Raw genomic sequence first — 14585 nt, 5'->3', positions numbered from 1 at the left:
GACGTATTCAGAGTTGTCGTTGTTCGTCGGCACGCCCCCACTCTGAAGCTTCATGAAGGAAGTGCACAAAGGCCGCCGTTATGACAGTCGGTGATGCTCCAGACGTCTTCGCACTGCCTACCTGGATATTTGTCTTGCTGTAAACAAGCTCATTTTCTCACTCAAGGTATGCATGGTCGAACTAACAGCATGTCCATTCTCTCGCGCACTAATCACTTAGTCGCAGGGTCCGCTCAGGTCCTGCTTGGTGTTGAGTATGACGCTTCTCAACTCATCGGTACCATATTGGCAAGGTAGTCGTAGAATGTCGCCCAACACGAGCAACAATGTTTAGAAGCGATAAACAAGAGTCTCGATGGGCCAAGATGCTGCCGCTGTCGTATACCGACACGTTGCTTTTTTATCGCGTGAGAGTAACACAATCTTCTCAGAAACAACCAACGTCCAGATACGATTTCTGAAACTAGAAACTCAACGCGTTATCTCTCCTCACACGCAGAATGTACAAAAAATAGTTCAAATGGCTCTGAGCACTATGGAACTCAACTGCTGTGGTCATTAGTCCCCTAGAGCTTAGAACTACTTAAACCTAACTAACCTAAAGACATCACACACATCCATGCCCGAGGCAGGATTCGAACCTGCGACCGTAGCAGTCGCACGCAGAATGTACACTCATGCTCATAAATTAAGGATAATGCTGATACATGGTGAAACAATGCTCTGGCGGCCGGTTTGTGGGTTTAAATCACCTCGGGGTATGACCATGGGGTGCATTTAAACTGTGGTCGTCGCACGGTGGCGCTGGCAGCAGTCCACATACACAGAGGTGTATTGGTGCATGTCGGCGATTAAGTGTGCAGACGTTTCCAGACGTGCTAATTGTGATAATGTCGTTATGAGGGGTAGGATACTCGGGCGACTGGAGGCTACTCAAACACAGCAGGTCGTAGCACGGGCCCTCCATGTGTCACAAGGTGTGATCTCAATATTATGGCAACAATTTCAGCAGACAGGAAAAGTGTCCAGGCGCTACAGTACGGGACGTCCACAGTGCAAAACATCACAAGAAGACCGATATCTCACCATCAGTGCCCGCAGACGGCCACGGAGTGTGCAGGTAGCCTTGCTCGGGACCTTACCGCAACCATGGGAAGTGTCGTCTCCAGACACACAGTCTACAGGCGACTGAACAGACGTGGGTTATTCGCCTGGAGACCTGCAAGGTCCTTTCCACCGACTCCTGGTCACAGGAGAGCCCGTAAAGCCTGGTGTCAAGAACACAGTGCATGGTTGTTGGAACAGTGGTCCCAGGTTATGTTCACGGACGAGTTTAGGTATAGTCTAAACAGTGATCCTCGCCAGGTTTACATCTGGCGTGAACCAGGAACCAGATACCAACCCCTTAATGTCTTTGAAAGGGACCTGTATGAAGGTCGTGGATTGATGGTGTGGGATGGAATTATGATTGGTGCACGTACACCCCTGCATGTCTTTGATAGAGGAACTGTAACAGGTCAGGTGTATCGGGATGTCATTTTGCGCCAGTATGTCCGCATTTTCAGGGGTGAAGTTGGTCCCACCTTCCTCCTGATGGATGATAACGCATCGCCCCACCGAGCTGCCGTCGTGGAGGAGTACCTAGGAACAGAAGATATCAGGCGAATGGAGTGGCCTGCTTGTTCTCCAGACCTTAACCCCACCGAACACGTCTGGGATGCTCTCGATCAACGTATCGCTGCAGGTCTTCAAACCCCTAGGACACTTCAGTAGCTCCAAGAGGCATTGGTGCAAGAATGGGAGGCTATACCCCAGCAGCTGCTCGACCATCTGATCCAGAGTATGCCAACCTGTTGTGCGGCCTGTGTACGTGTGCATGGTGATCATATCCCATATTGATGTCGGGGTACATGCGCAGGAAACAGTGGCGTTTTGTAGCACATGCGTGGACTTACAGATTTGTGTCGTGTATGTGATATCAGGTGTGATATCAGCGATTAATCCCTGTGATATCAGGTGTTCCCCAGGGAAGCGTCCTGGGACCACTGCTGTTCCTGATCTATATAAATGACCTGGGTGACAATCTGAGCAGTTCTCTTAGATTGTTCGCAGATGATGCTGTAATTTACCGTCTAGTAAGGTCATCCGAAGACCAGTACCAGTTGCAAAGCGATTTAGAAAAGATTGATGTATGGTGTGTCAGGTGGCAGTTGACGCTAAATAACGAAAAGTGTGAGATGATCCACATGAGTTCCAAAAGAAATCCGTTGGAATTCGATTACTCGATATATAGTACAATTCTCAAGGCTGTCAATTCAACTAAGTACCTGGGTGTTAAAATTACGAACAACTTCAGTTGGAAGGACCACATAGATAATATTGTCGGGAAGGCGAGCCAAAGGTTGCGTTTCATTGGCAGGACACTTAGAAGATGCAACAAGTCCACTAAAGAGACAGCTTACACTACACTCGTTCGTCCTCTGTTGGAATATTGCTGCGCAGTGTGGGATCCTTACCAGGTGGGATTGACGGAGGACATCGAAAGTGTGCAAAAAAGGGCAGCTCGTTTTGTATTATCACGTTATAGGGGAGAGAGTGTGGCAGATATGATACACGAGTTGGGATGGAAGTCATTACAGCATAGACGTTTTTCGTCGCGGGAGACCTTTTTACGAAATTTCAGTCACCAACTTTCTCCTCCGAATGCGAAAATATTTTGTTGAGCCCAACGTACATAGGCAGGAATGATCATCAAAATAAAATAAGAGAAATCAGAGCTCGAACAGAAAGGTTTAGGTGTTCGTTTTTCCCGCTCGCTGTTCGGGAGTGGAATAGTAGAGAGATAGTATGATTGTGGTTCGATGAACCCTCTGCCAAGCACTTAAATGTGAATTGCAGAGTAGTCATGTAGATGTAGATGTAGATGTTCCCTATGTGCGCATACTACTAGCGCCAGTTTTGTGTAGTGGCACGTTGTGTGGCACCACATTCTGCAATTATCCTTAATTTATGAGCATGAGCGTATATGGCATTAGTCCTAACTACTTTGTGGGGTTGCTCCGATCATTTGCATGTCCGAGGAGCATGTAAATCAATGCACGCTAATTTGACGGTTTTTGAACACCCTCTTCATGGTCTTGCAATTTTATTGACGAATGATGTACACTGATACACTACTGGTCACGTAAACGCCGATTTCTCCCACGCTCTGTCCTGTAGGGGCACATACTGACAGCAAATATACTATTCACACTAAAGCCAGAAACAGCACTCGAAGTTCACTACGACGAGATCATAGAGGTTCTTCCACTGCTCATGGATGCTGGAGACCAGTGGCCAATATTGAGCAGCTCAGTTCGGGAAACACAGGACGATAAGGGGTCCTTAATACGAGGGGCATTCAGAAAGTAACATACTATTTTTTTTTTGCTTTGCTCAGGATTACAGTACATCCAATTATTCTCTACTCTTTTGGCTACAAAACCCTGTTTTTCAACTTAATCTTCGCTCATTGCGAGGGCGTTACGCCACTTTACTGGGAGACCCTGTATTCGCCCAAGGTACCACTCTATTGTCGAAGTCGGAACCAACGTCTTGTTGTATCAATCACCTCCCCATCCTACACGTACTAGTTACCGCGGATGGATTCTTTATTGGGGTGACCAAATGGAAGTAGGAAGGTGCGGGATACGGGCTGTAGGGCGGATGAGGAAGAACAGTTCAACGATGTTTTGTGAGCTCCCATGGGGTGCGCAAACTTGTATGGGGCCTTGCGTTGTCACAGAGAAGGAGGAGTTCGCTTGTATTTTTGTAGCGACGAACACGCTGAAGTCGCTTCTTCAGTTTCCTGAGGGTATCACAGTACACTTCAGAGTTGATCGTTGCACGGTGAAGGAGGATATGAAACGGAATAACCCTTTCAGAGTCTCAGAAGAACGTCGCCATGACTTTACCGGCTGAGGCTGCAGGAGAGGTGGTGTGGCAGAACTCCATGAATGGCTCTTTTGTTTTCGGTTCAAAGTGATGAACCCGTGTCTCATCATCTGTGAGGATATTTGACAATTTTTTTTCTGATTAGCATTTTAACGAGGGAATTATTAGTGAAAGTTTTGTATAGGGTGTCGGAGAGTGGAGTGTATAGATTTGCAGACGACATGATTGTGATGGCAGAGAGTGCAAGAGAGATGGAACAAACGTTAGATGATCTAAACACAAAATTAGAAGAATATGGAATGAAGATTAGCGACAAGAGAACGAAAAGCATGGTAATTGGAGGAAAGCGGAGAAAATGCCGTATGAAATAGGGGGAGAAGAAATAGAGCAAGTGAATAACTTCAATTACTTGGGAAGTGTAATAATGGATGATATGTATTCTCTCACTCTCTCCTCCCGAACAGGCCATGAAGGGCCAACGGTACCGACCGGCCGCCGTGTCATCCTCAGACCACAGGCATCACTGGATGCGGATATGGAGGGGCATGTGGTCAGCACACCGCTCTCCCTGCCGTATGTCAGTTTCCGAGATCGGAGCCGCTACTTCTCAGTCAAGTAGCTCCTCAGTTTGCCTCAGAAGGGCTGAATGCACCACGCTTGCCAACGGTCCTCGGCAGACCGGATGGTCACCCATCCAAGTGCTAGCCCAGGCCGACAGCGCTTAACTTCGTTGATCTGACGGGAACCGGTGTGACCACTGCGGCAAGGCCATTGGCATGATATGTATTGCTCAACAGCAATTAGGAAAAGAATTACAATGGCAAAACAAGGATTCAAGAGGAAACATAAATTACTTTGTGGACCAGTAAATAAAGATCTGAGGAAAAAACTTGTCAAATGTTACATCTGGAGCGTTGCATTATATGGTACGGAGACGTGGACATTCAGGAAGGAAGATGAAAGAAGATTGGAAGCACTAAGGATTTGGATATGGAGAAGAATGGAAAAAAGTGAAATGGGAAGACCGAGTAAGGAATGAAGAAGTATTAAGAAGAGTTGGGGAAGAAAAAAAAAACATGCTGAAAGTTATCAGAAAGAGAAAACGGAACTGGATTGGACATTGTTTGAGAAGGGATTGTTTATTGAAGGAAGGAATAGAAGGAACGGTGGAGGGAAAAATAGAAGAGGAAAAAGAAGATATCAATTGCTGGACAATATAAAAGGAGACAAATATTCGGAAATGAAAAGACTGGCTTCGGACAGACAAAAGTGAAAGACGCTTAACCCATGACAAGAACTGCCGTAAGGCAGAACACCATACTACTACTACTACCTTATCGAGCAAGCGATTACGCTCAGACGGCCATTGGTTGCTGTTTATGGTTTTCTGTTTGGTGGCGAGAAGCGCAGCAGGCACACGCCTTTGAACACCCCCAATTGGAGGACGAATGTGTTAGCACTATCATTAGAGATGTCCAGTTGTGCAGCGAGGTGTTTGATTGTGATCCATCGATTACCTCGAATGAGAATTTCCGCACGTTCCATCATTTCTGGAATCCCCTGCTGTATACGGTCGTCTGGCACGCGGGAAATTAAATATGTTTGTGCGACCCTGGGATGATGACAGACGCCTGGCCCAACGACTCACCATGCTTTTGTTTACTGCCAGTAGATATTCTACAAGTACCTATGAACATCTTCCATGCTTTGGTTTTTCAAAGGAAACTCAATGACAGCTCTCTGCTTGGAATGCACCTCCATTACAGCCGCTACTTTGAAGGCTACTTATAGCGCCGCCGCCTATCGGAATTTCATGAAAGTAAGGGGCTGAAGCGGGAATATTCCACGATGTATCACAACAAACTCTGCATTTTTTCAACAGAAATTGGCCAACTGGCCAGAAACCCAACAGTCAGGATAGATGGCACACCGGTAATACGTCGTCGAGAAGCAAGATACCTGGGAGTAATACTAGATGAGAAATGGAGCTTCGCCCGGCACATTGAAGTTACAACGCACAGGTCATTAGAGGTCCTAAATAACCTCATCACGATAGGGCGTAGGCGATTCCATCTTCCCCCAAACCTCATCAAGTTGTATCACAATACAATCCTCGCCTCCATCGTGGGCTACGGGTCCGGAGTCTGGGGTTACAGGCTCAAGTTGTTCCTGCTATGGCCGTGAGGAGAGCCCAGCGGAACATGCTATTGCGCTCAGTCGGGGCCTACCGTACATCCCCTGGGGGAGCAGTGCTGATTCTGATGGGTTTGTGCCCCCTGGATGTTAAATCATGGAGGAGGCTGCATGGTACTGGGTAGAAAAGGGGCAGATTGAAAAAACTGAGGACATCATCGGGGTTCGAGGGGAGTGGAATTACGGCAAGAGATCTAGGATGGGGTGAGACAGGGAGAAGAACATACCAATTATTACCAAACATCCAGGAACGATTAAGAATGAAGCATTTCCAGCCTAGTAAGGGACTGCTGCACATCCTCACGGGGCGTGGCCCGTACCCGGCATATCTTTGCCATTTCGGGAAAGAGCGACTCCCTCGTGTGACTGTGGTGCCGGGATAGGTACACCGAACCACGTAGTCTACGAGTGTCCCATTTTCGACGACGTTGCCGCAGAGTTAAGGAATTCACTGCCAAATACAGATATCTTCCATCTAATCAGGAACCCAGTTACCTTCTCTATCATCAATAGATTAGCCAGCGAGGTATCCGCCAAGGTCCTGAGAGAATATCGTAGGGAGATAGAGCAACGAAAGTGCCAAAACGTGACATTACGCACCATCTCATTCCGCCAGGATGCTTTCTGGCCGACCGCCGTGACGATCGGGATCTGTCGCGTCCAGGACTAGGGGGAGGGTGCGAACTTACCGACTATAGACACAGCACACCAATTATGACTCAGTAGTTAAAATTATTAGTAGGAAAGAGATTCTAGGATATTCTTAAAAGACCTGCAGCGACTTTCCACTAACGCCAGCCCAGTGCCAGGGGCACGCCCACTGGGATTAACTCGGTGGGCACGGCCAAGAGGCAGTAGGTTTGTATTCTGCTGGCACACGTGTAACGCTGCAGGATGTAGCTTAGTAGAGTAGGGTAGAGTAGACAGTATAGTAGGTTAATAGTAGCTCAAATAGTGGGTATGCCCACAGAGCAGCTAACCTCCCATCCTGTAGTTAATACTAACAATAAGTAGATAAAGTTTTGGGAAGTGCTGTTTGATAATTATGAACTTTGTATCTTGCTTCGACCCACTAATGTCTTAGGTGGTGTGTTACTTTGTATAATATTAGTTTTGATGAATAAAGATTTTAAAAAAACTGACCGAGAAAAAATTTGTTGCACTACGTATTGAACGCTCCTCATACGTTTATCATTACAGGCAAATAATACAGCGACCTACTGACACTTCGTGTGCACTCTTTCGTTCGCCTACAGCACCTCACTGTAGACCTGTATGTTCAGAAAACAAACGCACCAATTTCAGTTGCCCCTTCCACTCCCCCTCCCTTCCTCCGATCCCCCCTCCCACCAAAATCGTCACTCTTCGGTGATACTTTAGGCATAGAACATACAGGCGTAGTTACTTACTTCCCCATGATCACCTAACAAAAGTCCTGTTGATCATGTCTAAGATACCTTTGACAAAAATGCTCACGCTTGCGAACATTGCCCGTGAACTCCGCAAGGCGTTTGAGCGGCTCCACAACAGATCCAGAAGCGTCTTCTGGAGGCCACGCCACCACGATTAGCTGCCGTGGTCAGGCCGGAAACAGCACTACGTTGGACAGTAGAGCTGCTCAGAATCAGTTTCTCATTAGCGTAATTTACGAGTGACTTAATTGTCAGCTATCGGAGCCTGTACGTCATACGCGCTCTCCTTGTGACGTCGAACCTTTTTCTCTGCGGCTTTAACGTAATCCTGCACCCCGTTTGAGGAGGAGTTTCGGTGACGACAGTTCGTGTCCAGCGTCTCCTGCGGGCGTCACGCTACACCTCGTGGTCAGGTTGCTGTTTACGAGCATCCCGTGGCTCCCCTAATTAAACCGTGGACGCGCTCTTTCTCCGTGCGATTTACTGCATGTAATAACGGGCCATTACCGTAACAATCGCCGCACGTGCTCTCCCTATGAAAGTGTCTCGTGTCGAAGCTGCCATGAATCCCCTAACGTTTCCTTCACATACGCTCTTGACGGCGCTCTTTCCGTATGTTTGTGGGACGTGACAACGGGACAACTGACGGGAACGGTACAGGCACCAGATAATATTCACAAATTGAAAATAGCGTGATTTATTACCGGAATAAGAGTAAGTTTTATTAAAATTGTCATCAGATTTACAACTTGTCTCCTTCGTCATCTTTTTTTATAGTTTATTTACTTTTTCATTTTTCAGCTGCAATAACATTTGGCTAGTTTCGAACGTATCCGTTAATTATCGAACCATTACTTATGTTAAAACCTCACTATTAGTCAAAATGTAAAATCCAGTTATTAAAGCATATGAACAATTTTCTAGGACCGAACCCTGTTGCTGAGTCGTCAACACGAAAGAATGTCAATCCTAAGGGCCCGGGTTCGTTTCCCGGTTGGGTCGCAGAGTTTCTCCGCTTAGGGACTGGGTGTTGTGTTGTCATCATCATCATCATCATTTCATCCCCATCGACGCGCAAGTCACCGAAGTGGCGCCAAATCGAAAGACTTCCACCCGGCGAACAGTCTACCCGACACGACATTTACATTTATTTAACAGTTTTCTAGTACCTTAAAAGTACATCATTAGTCAAAACATAAAATACAAATATGAAAGTAGCTAAAAAGTATGTTCAGATCACAGTAGGTACATTTGAGCTATTCACAATTGTTTAACTTCGAACATTCTGTCTCCTTAAATAAATTCCTACTACACACTGGGTAATCTAGTAGTGGACTGTGACAGGTTGTTTGACAGTCATCATTTCGATAATTGACAATAAAATTTGCAGACATATTTTATAGCATTTAACATCACTTTCACATAGCTTCAACATAGGATTTAACAGCCAACCGGTTGCGCATAAGCGGTAGGTACATTGACTTGGGTTTCGACACTTGTTAGGGATGTCTTCATCAGAATTACATATCGCTAAATTGTAAAATTACATTGCCAAAAAGGCAATAGTCAAAATCTAGAGCATCTACGTTCTAGCCTTTGCCATGTGTACCCATCTGGGAACAACATCAGACTGAGAACATGTCAGCGGACCCTAGACTTTGTAACGCCGGAAATGCATGTCCTCCTATTTCCATCTATAGTACTATAATTTTTTTCCTTATTTTGTTACCTGAAGATATGACATTCCTATGTCTTTATATATTGTAATTGTTTGAGTATATATATATATATATATATATATATATATATATATATATATATATATATATATATATATATATATATATATATATATGCATTTATGTCGATGTATAATTGGTTAGTTTTGTAAATACGATTTGTATTTTTACATTGGGTCTTGCCTAAGGAAAACTATGCTATCGAACGATTACATCGATAGGTTGTGTGGAGAACCAAAGTGTTTAGGATTTTTTGGTAGTGTTAAATTATTTATCAAGGATGCTGTGAGCTCAGGAGCGCCGTGGTCTCGTGGTTAGCGTGAGCAGCTGCGGAACGAGAGATCCTTAGTTGAAGTCTTCTCTCGAGTGAAAACTTTACTTTCTTTATTTTCGCTAAGTTATGACCTGTCCGTTCATTCATTCACCTCACTGTTCACTATAATAAGTTTTGTGTCTGTGTTTTGCGACTGCACCGCAAAACCGTGCGATTAGTAGACGAAAGGACGTGCCTCTCCAATGGGAACCGAAAACATTTGATCGCTATGTCATAGGTCAACCGATTCCTTCACAGGAAAACACGTCTGATATATTCTATACGACACTGCTGACGGCATGTGCCTCACATGACAGGAATATGTTGTCGACCCACCTAACTTGTACACTTGGCGAATGGGTAAAAAGATTCTTCTACCTTATCCGATTTAGGTTTTCTTGTGGATGTGTTAATCACTCCCAACAAAAGTGATGAAAACATAAAAGTTTGTCACATAAACTGCAACAAATGAATGCAACACTTTCACAGTCGCACAGTTTTCCCTGTTCTCTGTCAAAACATATGTTTTTAACGTTTTCAAATTTTTCCGTGTGTAGACCATCAAATCCTGCATATGTCCAAACAAATCTGGACATGTCCTGGAATTTTGGAGAGCGAAGTTGATTATATAAAAAACTCAACTTTTCACTCGAGGAAAGACTTGAACCAAGGACCTCTCGTTCCGCAGCTGCTCACGCTAACCAAGTGCTGAACTCACACTGTCCTTTTTGTTGCCTATCTTGCACATGGACTACTCAGTTTGTATATTTTGATAATTTTTTTTTCCATAGTTCCACACAACTTCTTTCTGTTTCCTCGATTGATCTGTGTTTAGTTTTTCAAGGCCTATCCACTGTGCCAACTTATGACTAAATCTGAGGGGGGGGGGTGCGATGGGGAGGTTCCCTTGTCAGCGTCAACAGTACTGATGCATGTATTCCACTGTCAAGAGGTATCGGAATGGTTTTTGCTTCTAACTTTCGACTGGGTTGTTCCCGGACCAGAGTCTCTTACCTCAGCTTGATACGTTTTCCCTTCTCCGTCATTCCTGAAAGTTTGTAACACCGTCCCGGAATCACACTGTAGATAGTATTATTTAGTCCTGTGTCAATTTTCGTCCGCAGTACCGTTTCGGGGAACAGGAGACGCTGCCAGCTATACGGAAATCTGGCGGACTGCGAAGTGGCTGCTCCGCGGCCGACTCAATTAATCTGCTATTGCCGGCCGCAGCAGCCATTCCACGAGCTGTCGTTATCAAAACGCAGAAGTTGGCGGGACCGTACTGCGCGGCCGGAGCGCGGTGTTTATTTTTCGCCAATAAGTCAGCGCAACTCCGGCGAGTGCGGCTCGGCCGAGATAGGAGGAAGAGGCGGCGTGGCGCGGCCGGCGAGTGACTTGCAACTCGGCGGGCTCCCCTCGCAAACTCCTTCGTCAAAGTTTGCGAGCAGCTCGCCACTGGCCGGCGGCCGGCTGCGCTCCTTAACTAATCGAAGTTGTGCGGCGCCGGCGGCGGCAGCGGCGGCTGAGCGCGCAGCCCGGGGCGGGCGGAGGCGCGCCGTCCTGCCGATCGGCGCTCCCCAGCAGGTGCTGGCCGCCGCTTTATTTCCCTCCCCAGCCATTCATATGCACACACCACTAATCGCGCCGGAACTGGTTCCCGGGCAGCAGCTGTTGCTGGCCGCTGCTGCTGGAAAAGGCTCGGATCGCGCGTCCACTCTGCTGAGAATGAGCCAAGAATAAAGCGAGTCCCACGCCTCCCTCCCACTTGACACGAGAGAGGTCACTAACCTCCGTGTTTACTTTGTTGTACCAGGTGCGGCTAAAAAAACCGATTAGATACACTACTGACCATTAAAATTGTTACACCAAGTAGAAATGCAGATGATAAATGGGGTATTCGTTGGACAAATATATTATACTAAAACTGACACGTGATTACATTTTCATGCAATTTGGGTGCATAGATCCTGATAAATCAGTATCCAGAACAACCACCTCTGGCCGTAATAACGGCCTAGATACGCCTGGGCATTGAGTCAAACAGAGCTTGGATGGCGTGTACAGGTACAGCAGCCCATGCAGCTTCAACACGATACCACAGTTCATCAAGAGTGACTGGCGTATTGTGACGAGCCAGTTGCTCGGCCACCATTGACCAGACGTTTTCAATTATTGAGAGATCTGGAGAATGTCCTGGCCAGGGCAGCAGTCGAACATTTTCTGTATCCAGAAACGCACGTACATGACCGGCAACATGCGGCCGTGCATTATCCTGCTGAAATGTAGTGTTCCACAGGGATCGAATGAAGTGTAGAGCCACGGGTCGTATCACGTCTGAAATGTAACGTCCACTGTTCAAAGTGCCGTCAATGCGAACAAGAGGTGACCGAGACGTGTTACCAATGGCACCCCATACCATCACGCCGGGTGATACGTCAGTATGGCGATGACGAATACACTCTTCCGATGTGCGTTCACCGCGATGTCTCAAAACACGGATGTAACCATCATGATGCTGTAAACAGAATTTGGTTTCATCCGAAAAAATGACGTTTTGCCATTCGCGCACCCAGGTTCGTCGTTGGGTACACCATCGCAGGCGCTCCTGTCTGTGATGCAGCGTCAAGGGTAGCCGCAGCCATGGTCTCCGACCTGATACTCCATTGTGCTGCAGACGTCGTCGAACTGTTCGTAAAGATGGTTGTTGTTTTGCAACGTCCCCAATTGTAGACTCAGGGATCGAGACGTGGCTGCACGATCCGTTACAGTCATGCGAATAAGATGCCTGTCATTTCGACTGCTAGTGATACGAGGCCGTTGGGAACCAGCACGGCGTTCCGTATTAACCTCCTGAACCACCGATTCCATATTCTGCTAACAGTTATTGGATCCCGACCAACGCGAGCAGCAATGTCGCGATACGATAAACCGCAATCGTGATAGGCTACAATCCGACCTTTATCAAAGTTGGAAACGTGGTGGTACGCATTTCTCCTCCTTACACGAGGCATCACTACAACGTTTCACCAGGCAAAGCCGGTCAACTGCTGTTTGTGTATGAGAAATCGGTTGGAAACTTTTGTCATGTCAGCACGTTGTAAGTGTCGCCACCGGCGCCAACCTTGTGTGAATGCTCTGAAAAGCTAATCATTTGCGTATCACAGCATCTTCTTCCTGTCGGTTAAATTTCGCGTCTGTGGAACGTCATCTTCGTGGTGTAGCAATTTTAATGGCCAGTAGTGTATATAACACTAGTTCAACTCAATCACAACTATCACACTACCCGATTTAAAATACTCTCCACCACGATCCTCACACTGCTCCGTGCAAAATTTACACTGCTAAAAAGCAGAGAATATAAGATTTTTAAATGTGGCGTACAGAAGAATGCTGAAGATTAGATGGGTAGGTTATCTAACTAATGAGGAGGTACTGAATAAAATTGGGGTGAAGAGGAATTTGTGGCACAACTTGACTAGAAGAAGGGATCGGTTCACAGGACACTTTCTGAGGCATCAAGAGATTACAAATTTAGTATTGGAGGAAGCGTGGAGGGTAAAAATCGTAGAGGGAGACCAAGAGACCATTAAGCAGATTCAGAAGGATACAGCTTGCAGTAGTTATTCGAAGACCGAAGAGGCTTGCACAGGATAGATAAGCGTGCAGAGCTGCATCAAACCAGTCTTTGGACTGAAGACCACAACAAGCACAACAACAACAACAACAACAAAAAGCAGAATTTGAAGTTATCTTTTGAAAGCATGTTCATAGTCTCCGTCGCTTTTTCTTTCACTGCTTCACCTGCAGTAAATTTTCGTATATCCATAATTAAAACGGACAACTTGGGACGTCAGCTGGTATAATATATGTTAAAAATGACTTAATTCCTCCAGCTGTACTAAGGTTTTGGTTTTATTGGCAACTAGTTTCGATGTTGTTACAACATCATCTTCAGGCCCATACTTGTAGACAGTAACAGTCTCACCACTGGCTATTAGTATTCGACACATACGGTTACTGTCAACAACAATGGGCCTGAAGATGATGTTGTAACAACATAGAAACTAGTTGTCAATAAACCCAACACCTTAATACAGCTGGAGTAATTACATAACTTTTTAACATTCAGTAAATCTCGTTCCTTTCAGAGCAGATTTCCGTTTCTGGAACAGACAAATATCGCACGAAGTAAGATCTGGTGAGTAGAGTGAATGTTCCAACACATGGATCCCATACTTTGCCAGAAACGACTTCAAAGGCTACTGGCTCTTGGGAACCATTTTCGAATAAACTTTCCTCTCGTGAAAATATTCACATAACAGCTGCCGATGTTATACTACCGTTTTTTCGGACATAGGTGTGACGTATTTTCTTCTGTTGCACTACCTAATTAACGACACGACAATCACTGGGTATTTAGCGATTGCAATTAAGTAACATGCGCGGTTGTTAGCATCTTTGCCACCGAACTGTATGTCTGACACCCCAAACCTTTATAGTATTAATGTTACCCCTTTTCGTTATTTGTTCTGTAATAATTTTATCGGAATATATCACCATAATTGTGACTAGTGTCTCATTTAGTCGTCATAAGTTTCCCTCGTCATTATTCTGGAGCGCACCCTGACATTGTTGGGACACCTGCTAGGGTTACGTTGCCGTATTAAAACCAAGTCACATTGCGCCATACAGTTTCTGTGTCGATTCTTACAATATCAGTAAGCGCACGAGTTCTCAACCGACTGTGTTTTCTCATTAACGCTCCAATTTTTTCAATGTTTTCCTTCTTCGGTGGCGCTACACGTAGATTTCAAAATGCCGCCTGTCCAAATGTGTGTGAATTCTTAAGGGACCAAACTACTGAGGTCATCGGTTCGTAGACTTACACACTACTTAAACTAACTTATGCTAAGAACAACACACACACAAATGCCCGAGGGAGGACTCGAACCTCCGGCGGGAAAGGCCGCGCATCCGTGACATGGCGCCTCAAAC

At 45.8% G+C, this 14585-nt stretch overlaps 1 pseudogene; it reads right to left on the bottom strand.

Moving 5' to 3' along the window:
• Positions 1–4591: 4591 nt before the first annotated feature.
• LOC126290284 (5S ribosomal RNA) lies at positions 4592–4709 on the bottom strand (annotated as a pseudogene).
• Between the last annotated feature and the right edge of the window lie 9876 nt (positions 4710–14585).

This window comes from Schistocerca gregaria, chromosome 1 (assembly GCF_023897955.1).
Source record: "Schistocerca gregaria isolate iqSchGreg1 chromosome 1, iqSchGreg1.2, whole genome shotgun sequence".
In the NCBI taxonomy this organism is placed as follows: domain Eukaryota; kingdom Metazoa; phylum Arthropoda; class Insecta; order Orthoptera; family Acrididae; genus Schistocerca; species Schistocerca gregaria.
The sequence above is the reverse complement of the archived record's forward strand: the minus strand, read 5'-3'. Positions and strand labels throughout refer to the sequence as shown.